Genomic DNA, 9325 nt, shown 5'->3' with positions numbered 1-9325 from the left:
TGACAAAGGGTTACAAATAAAAATATAGTATTGAATATAATTAGGCATTTGCCACTGTGATCTAAATGAAAACTATTATATTGGTATTCATTGCCACACAAAATAATTGGTCGATTTATCAAATGGATATTAAATATATATTTTTGAATGATTTTTTGAAGAAAAAGTATACACAGAACAACTATTGGGTTATATTAAAAAGGAGTATGCAAAATAAAGTTCTTAAGTTAAATAAAGCTTTGCTTGGATTAAAGTAAGCACCTAGAGCCTGAACTTCCAGAATTGATGCCTAAGCAAAATGGTTATGTAAAACATTTTTATGAAAGTGCCCTTTATAAGAAGATGAATAAAACTGAAGATATCTTACTTGTTTGCTTGTATACAGATTATCTTGTCTTTATAGGAAGCAACTCACTTATGTTTGAAGAATTCAAGCAAACAATAGTCCAAGAATTTGAAATGACTTATATTGGGCTAATTTCTTATTTCCTTGGTATTAAAGTGAAGTAAAGTAAAGAATGTATCTTCATTTCACAAGAAGGATATACAAAAGAGATTTCTAAAAGATTCTAGATGAAGGATTGTAAACTGGTTGGCATGCCAATTGAATATGACATCAAACTTTTAAGACAAGATGATGATAATATAATTGATCTAATATATTTCAAAAGCTTAGTAGGATGCTTAAGATACCTAACATGCATGAGACCGGATATTCTATATGGAATCAGATTAGTAAGTTAATTTATGGAAGAATCAAAGTTGACACATATTAAATCTACTAAATGAATTTTATGCTACATCAAAGATATCATAACTCGATGACAATTATATTCATTTTCTAATAATTTTTGACTTATTGACTATTCAAATAGTGATTGGGGTGGAGTTCCAAAAGATCAAAAAATTACAACTAACTTTATTTTTTTATATGGGCGATACTATTTTCACTTCAAATTCAAAAAAACAATTCATTGTGGTGTTATCTACGTACGAAGCAGAATATATAATGGTATCATCATGTGTATGCCATACTATATGGCTAAAAAAGCTCTTAAATGAAGTCAATTATTCATAAGATAAAGCTATAAAGATAAATATTGATAACAAGTCAACAATTACATTAGCCAAGAATATAGTCCTTCATAAATGAAGTAAGCCTATTAATGTTCATTACCATTTCATTCAAGATCAAATCAAGAAGAAGGAAGTTTCATTTGATTACATCAAATCCGATAATAAAGTTGCCGATATTGTCACCAAGCCTCTCAATTCGGAGATATTTTTCAAGATGAAGACATCAATTCAAATGTGTGATAAAAATGAATTAAATTTAAGGGGGAGGTGTTAAGACAATAGAACTTCACTGAAAGAGGGTGATAAAAATGAATTAAATTTAAGGGGGAGGTGTTAAAAGAATAGAACTAAATTAAAAGAGAGAATTGAAACATATCTTAATTAAAAGTGAATTGAAACATATCTCATGATCACAGGGGAAAAACAATTGTAAGCAATAGAATTTAGAGGGAATGGAGAGTTTACACTATGATAAAGATCACCATGAAAGAAGGAGATTACGAAAATAATAAACCAATAAAAAATTAGATGGTTACAAACAAGAAAAGTATAAAAATATAGTCTTAACAATTGAGTTTGGTAATTCTAATCTATGGCCCTATAAATAGATGAGTTTTGACATAGAAAAAAAGGAAGAAATAAAATGTAGAGAGATTAATCTATGATAAAAAATTTTTAGTTCTAAATCATGTTTTATACCTCCATTCTTTTTCTCTAACTCTCTCTATCTCATCTTTTCTTTTCCCCATCAATCTCCCCTTTCGTTAGCTGCCTCCTATATCCATATTGGCTACTCTAATGTGCATATATATATATATATATATATATATATGTATATATATATATATATGTATGTATATGTATATGTATATGTATATGTATATATGTATATGTATATGTATATATGTATATATATATACATATATGTGTGTATATATATATATGTATATATATGTATATTATTAGGATCAAGAGCGGCACTAAGAGGGGGGTGTGAATTAGTGTAGCAAAAAACTTTTCGAATTACTTTGTTTTGATTAAAACTGATTTCGAAGAAAATGATTTTGATTCAATCCGTTTCGGAGAGAATTTGAACTTGAAAGCTTTTTGTAAAATTGTAAGAGAAGATTAAGGAGATTTGTAGTAATATAAATTACATAAATAAAAAGCGTCGATTTTATAAAATCTTCGTACGATTAAAATCGATCTCCGAAGGTGTTTACTTGAAAGCGTATGTGAGACGTAGGTATAGTAAAAGCACAGTAAGGAGGAGAGGCAGTTTGCTATAAAAGTAAATTGCTCAAAGTAAATGCAAACTGAGTTTTAGAGTAGTTTGGTTAATGTGACTTACATCCACTTTCGGATTCCTCCTCCGATGAGGTCACCGACGTCCACTAAAGGCCTTCCTTCAATAGGTAAAGACAAACCACATTTTACAACACTTTCTCCTTTTCACGGGTTTAGGAGAGAATCCTTACAATTCTCACACATCTCTTGAATGATCTTAAAACTTAGAAAAGGAGGAGGAGGACCCTAGCGTTTACAACACCTTTTTCACCCCAACAACTCAAGATTATCTCAATGCTTTCATGCCCTTTTATGCAGAAAATGGTGGGGTTTTTATAGGCCCTAATGGCTTAAAAAATGAAGCCAAAAAGTATCTAATCCCGAATTTCCGGAGTTCTGGTGGTACCACCGCCATTACTAGGCGGTACCACCGCCTAACACCTGACACTAGGTAGTACCACCACCTAGTCTGGGCGGTACCACCGCTTGATAAGGGCGGTAACTCCGTTGGCAGCAATAACTGCCGACGGTACTACTGCCCGATCTGGGTAGTACCATCGCCCAGACAACCTAGGAGACTGGGTCTTTTGGGCGGTGCCACCGCCAGCCATATTTTCAAGGGCTGATTGGGCTATTCAATCCGGCCTAAATCAACCCTATTAAGGGCCCAGTTGGCCCCTAATTAAGTTAGTGGGATTACCTCCCAATCCTAACTTAATTTATGCTCTAACTATGATAATTAAGACATGATCACATCACTTCTTGTTCCGGTGCGTCAATTGGTCTTTCGGCGAGCTTCCGGCGTACTTTTGGCGAACATCTGACGAACTCTCAGCAATGCTCCGACAGACTCCTGGCAAGCTCCTAGACTTTACAACGATCTTCTTGGAAATTACCGATGAGCTTCTTTGGCAAGCTCCTAGCCTTCTTGGTTGGTTCCGGTAGAACTTTCAACGAACGCCCGAACTTCCGACGAACTCTCGAACTCCCAACGTGATCTCGATCTTGACTCCGACATAACACCTACTTTATGTCTTACTACTATCATAGTTAATCCTGCACACTTTTCTCAACATATAGATTAGATCAAACAAATTACAATTGACTTTATCATCAAAATCCGAGATTCAACAATCTCCCCCTTTTTTATGATGACAATCAATTGATGACGGAGTTAACCTTAACTCTCCTTATCTATATGCCATACCCGAGAAAAGACACTCTTGAATTAAAAGCCTTTGAATTCAAATATCAAACTGATAAGTTAGATTCATTTAAACTTATCAACATGCACATCATGATTACTATCACGATCTAACATTCTTAAAATGATGTCAAGGCATGACATCCATTTTCAAGTATGATATTTCAAATATGAAAGATGACAAAGATAGCAATTCATTATTCTATGGCAAGAGATCAATTGTAAAATAGTAAGTTAAGCTCTAGATATCTTATCATAATGAAGAAAATTTATCAAGCAAACATTTCAGGTATATATGATGAAATACATTGCATACATTTGTCATCAATTTATCATATTTCGGCATTATTTCTCCCCCTTTTTCATCAATAAAAAGGAGAACGATTCAATAATGCAAGTGTGGTAAAAATTCATGTCATATTTCAATTTGTATACCAATCATATTTCAAGCATTCATAACATGATATCATTCAAAAGTTCTCACATTAAAAGTTATAAATATTAAAGAGATAGCTTTCATCAACTTCTCCCCTTTTTTTTTATCAAAACTTAGCATGAAGAAGGAAAGTAATAAGGAAATCCATTAAGAACCAACTTTGTGAAATGATTTGAATCAAGTCAAAAACGATAAAAGAGTTTCATTAAATCATGCTTCAATTTTCATAAGGATTAAGATATTCATTTAGAAAATTCATCTTTCATGAGAAGACTAAGAAGCATTATATGAAATAGAAATTCATAAGTCAAATCCATTTCTCACTAAAAAAAATTCACAAGAGATAAACCTGTGAGAGATGTATTTGTCAATAAAATCCATGAAGTGATTAAGTATATCAAAAATCGTTAAATGATGGAGCAAGGGTATGAAGTAAACTTGATACCAAGGAAGATGAAAATGAAATAAGTTCATGAAAGCTCCATTTATAAAATACAAAAAGATAGTCCGGAAAAGATATACATCAAATTCATGCATTTGGATAAATTAGCATTCCTAACTTCGCAAATGATCATCAAATAATGCGTCGGGTTATAAATGCCAAAAGTTGAATGTATCAAGGAATTTATTTAGTTAAAAGATTTGTCAAGTCTAATTCTTAGAGTGATACATTCTTCAAAGTAAGCACAGAATTTTACTATCAGAGTAGGCAACATAAGATTACAATATAAAAGAGATCACAACGAAATCAAAGTAAGCAGCATTTCAAGATTACAAATAGCATGGTAATCAACATAAGATTACAACATAAAAGTAAGCATAATACAATAGAGAGATTTCATCCACTACTCATTCAGGTGGTGGTAAGTTAAAATGTCTAAACCAAGTATTAAACCGTCAGTGAATCTACTGCAACTCGGTTAAGATTTGATCTTGGCATTGTTCAAGTCGATCTTATCATTGTTCAAAATGATCCATCTAAGTCCCTATGTCATCGATAGATGAGAGAGGTGCTTGCTCTACTGGAGGTGATTCCTCAAAGGAACCAATTGGAGGAGATTAATTACCCCTAAAAATTGGTGATTCAGGTTCTAATTCAGGTTGAAAGGGATCAGTCCTTCTAGGTAGTCTAGTCCATATACCATTTTTGAATGTATATCTCATCTGTCGAAGTAGATTTCTATTTATGATACTAAATCTATCTAGTTTTATAACTTCTTCTTCGGGTGGAATGGCAATATCATAGGCATAGAGTAGTCTTATGATTAAGCCACCATATGGAAGCATCATGTCCCTTTTTGATAGTTCTATCATGTTTTATTGGATTAGGTAACCAAAACAATTGTTATTTCCCTTCATAATCCAATACATGGTACCTAATTCCATTTGGCTTACTACATCATGATGATATTGTTTAAGAAGAATGATACTTATCAAGATGTGATGAAGTATTTTGGTGCTTAAAGGTAGTAAATGTTCGCAGCTTTTTGGAAGAATTGTTAAGTTAGGATTACCAAATATTGTTCCTAAGGCATCAACGTAAGTAGTCCCAACTGTTTCTTCATCCCATTGTCCTCTAAAATAACACCCTCTTTCTTTTACCGGAATTCCTATGATGTTGCAAATTGTTCTATCCGTAATGGGTATATGATGTCCTAATAGATAGGTAGATACCCTTTTATCTTCATCTACATATAAATTGTTATAAAATAGCCTAACAAGTCTAGGGTAGATAGGTTCACTCATTTGAATGATTGGGAGAATGTTTAGATTAGTAAACCATTGAATAGCAAATTAATTAATTCATCTAAATCAACATATTTACCCTTATGAACATGTCTAGACTCTATTGATGAAAATTTTAGGGCATGTTGATTAGAATCGAAAAGTAGGGAGTCATAATTTTCATCTAATCTCCTCTTCCCTTTGTCCCTAGAGGATCTTCTAGAAGCCATGAGACTAAACACATAAATGATACCAAGAACTACACATAAGAGGCAAGATCTATCAATAAATTGAAAGAAGAGGTTTGAGAATTACCCTTGTAGTGATCTTCTTGAAAGATTGAGATTGATCTTTGGATTTAAAGAAGAGGAGGGTTTCTTAGAGTTTCTAGAGGAGGATCAAGGAGAATGAGGGGTGGAGAGGTATTTAGAGGTGTTTGGAGGAATGTAGGAGGGCTTGGGGTCGGTTCTACCACCGACCCTAAGTGCCTTTTTATAGGGTAGAGGTTGTCAGGGGTGGCACCGCTAGCTAGGTGGTGCTACCACTTGCCACCCGTGACAACTGGCGGTGCCACCGCCTACAAGCAGTGAGCACTGCTCACATTGGTGTGTGTTGCTGTCATAGGTGATTCCAATTTTGCAAAATTTTTATTGTTGTGAAGCACACAACCTTATTTACATCATCATATAAAATTCGCATCATAAGAGGAGAAGATTCGTATTGAAGATTGTACATTCATGATTCATCATATAAATGCATACCATACTTAAACATTATATATAACTCGTATATATAAAAAAAAACGTATATTATAATTTCATGATTCATCATATAAAATTTGTACGCAAGCATCGTAACAACTCATATGAAAAAATGCATATGGCTCATTGTGCACACTATAAGATCATGATTTAAGTGAGTGATCCAAAGAATCAAGAAAATTCTAAAAATGAAATTTAACAAATTCATGATCTTGTTGGATAGAATTCGATCTGAAAAAAAATTGAGGGAATATATCCGAGAAATTTAGAAATATGGAAGAAGTGAGAAAGGGAACTTATGCATAAGAATTCTCAGGTTTGAGAGATCAAGATCAAGTGTTTATCACATAAGATTTCAAATAATTATTGCATCATGATCTTATAAGTATCATTTTGTAACCGATAGTTTTAATTCTTATGATCTCTTTTTTATTATTTTAGCTAGAGAGCTTTATGAGTTATTTTGGATCTTTGGTCATAAGCCTTAAGCATCCAAAATCAAAGTATCATCTCTTACTCCTAGCTTGTGATGGTGCATTTTTCTACAAAAAGAGATGATATTTAGGTACCCATTTGACCTTGGGTACCTCAAAAATCGATCTACATAGCTTATCATATTGCATTAAGTCATTTGAGGTTCTTTTAGGAACCTAAATCAATTTATGTGGACTATATCTCTTGAATGGACATTTGTATGCAACATGTCCAAGTTTACAATAAAAGTTACATTTGGTGTGAGGTGATACATGCAAGGTAGGGCCTTTAATAAAGGTGGTTGGATTTTGGTGAAAGCTACTCACAAATCCGATTCCACCTTTTTTATGAATGTGACCCTTATTGGCAAGGATCATGTTCAAGGACTTACTACCAATCTCAAATTTCTTCAAGGTTTCTTTGAGTAGCAAGTTTTCCTTTTGAAGTATTTCTAGTTCATGGCATTTTGTGTAGGAAGCTAAGCTATTTTCATGCTTAATCTTTACTTTATCAAAGTCGATAATAAGAGAAGCATGTTCCTTTTTCAAAGAGTTATACTTTTTTACTCAAGATTCTACATTTATCAAACAATTCATGAAAAGCACTTGAAAGCTCATCGAAAGTTAAATTTGTGTCTAATGAACTTATTACCTCATCTCCAATAGCTATTAGTGTATAGTGAGCAACTTGCTCAGTGTTGGTTGGCTCCTCTTCTTTGGAAGCACTTGAGTTGTCCCATGTAGCTTTGAGAGTCTTCTTCTTTGGTTGCCTCTTCTTTGCTTGGGGACATTCACTCTTGAAGTATCCCGGCTTCTTGCATTCATAACATATCACTTGTTCTTTCATAAGTTCAAATTTATTTTTAGTATCATTTTTAAATTTATTTTCTTTTATGAATCTTTTAAATTTTTTTGTTAAGAGTGTCACGTCATCATCAAAGTCCTCATCACTTGAGTTTTCTTTCAAGTGGTCTTCTTGTGTTCTTAGTGTCATGTCTCCAATGGTCTCACTCGGTTTCATTCGAAACAACTCATAAGAATGCACCAAAAGATTAATTTTTGACTCCACTCTACTAGTACCTTCATGAGTCACTTTGAGTGTGTGCCAAATGTCAAAAGTCGTTTCACAAATCGATACTCGATTAAACTCATTTTTATCTAATGCACAAAACAAGGCATTCATAGCCTTGGCATTTAAAGTGAAAGTCTTCTTCTCCAACTCATTCCAATCGTTCATTGGAAGAGAAGACTTTTGAAACCCATTTTCTATAATATTCTATAATTCGAAATCCATTGAAATTAGGAAGATCCTCATTCTAGTCTTCCAATATATGTAATTCATCCCATTGAACATGGGCGGATGTGTAATTGAATAACCCTCTAGGTTGCCGGCAAATACCATCTCTCTTGGGTTTAAAACCAAATAAGAGTGAACCTTGCTCTGATACTAATAAACTATTAGGAAAAGAGTCGACACTATGGGTAGGGGTGAATTAGTGCAGCGGATAAAAACGTCAGTTTCAGAAAATCCTTTCATACGATAAAATCGAACTCGGAAATGCTTAACTTTGAAAGAGAAGTAAGAGTGTATTGAAGACAGTTTACAGTTAATGTAAATTGCAAGAAGTAATTGCAAACTAAAGAATATGCCAATTTTATAGTGGTTCGGTCGTCGTGACCTACATCCACTTCGTCGATTCCTCTTCCGTTGAGGCCACCGGCATCCACTATCGATTTTTCTTTAATAGGCGAAGATCAACCTCCTTCTTACACCTCTCTTCTCCTTTTACTGGGTTTAGGAGATAACCCTTACAAGCACTCACTCCTCTCTCAAACTATTCTAACACTTAGAGTATAAGAGGAGGATTCTCACAAGAGATTACAACAATGTTTTTCCCTCTTTAAATTCTCTGTGCTTGTGTTTATTAACCAGGAATGAGAGGGGCATTTATAAGACTCAAGTTGAGTCAAACTTGGAGCCTAAAAACATCTCATCCCGGGTTTCCTAGGTTCGGGCGGTACCATTGCCTGTGCTAGGCGGTACCACCGCTAGTGTCAGTCTGACACTGACACTATGCTAGGTGGTACCACCGCTTGGCACTGGGCCACTAGGTGGTACCACCGCCCAGACTAGCGGTATCACCGCCTGACATAGTCTTGAAGACTGTGCCACAACGGTGCCACTTCTTGGGTCATTGTTTGGGCCTTTCATTGGGCCCAACACAGTCCTTACATGGGCCCAACTAGCCCATAATTGGGTTGACTAATTCCAATCTCAATTACATACTAACTATGAAATCTAAGACATTTACTAGGCTAAATAAGTCCGTAAGTCTAGTTTCTTCCGACGAGCTTCTGGCGA

The sequence above is a fragment of the Musa acuminata genome, chromosome BXJ2-1 (genome assembly GCF_036884655.1).
Source record: "Musa acuminata AAA Group cultivar baxijiao chromosome BXJ2-1, Cavendish_Baxijiao_AAA, whole genome shotgun sequence".
Lineage (NCBI taxonomy): Eukaryota > Viridiplantae > Streptophyta > Magnoliopsida > Zingiberales > Musaceae > Musa > Musa acuminata.
Note: the sequence above shows the minus strand (reverse complement) of the source record.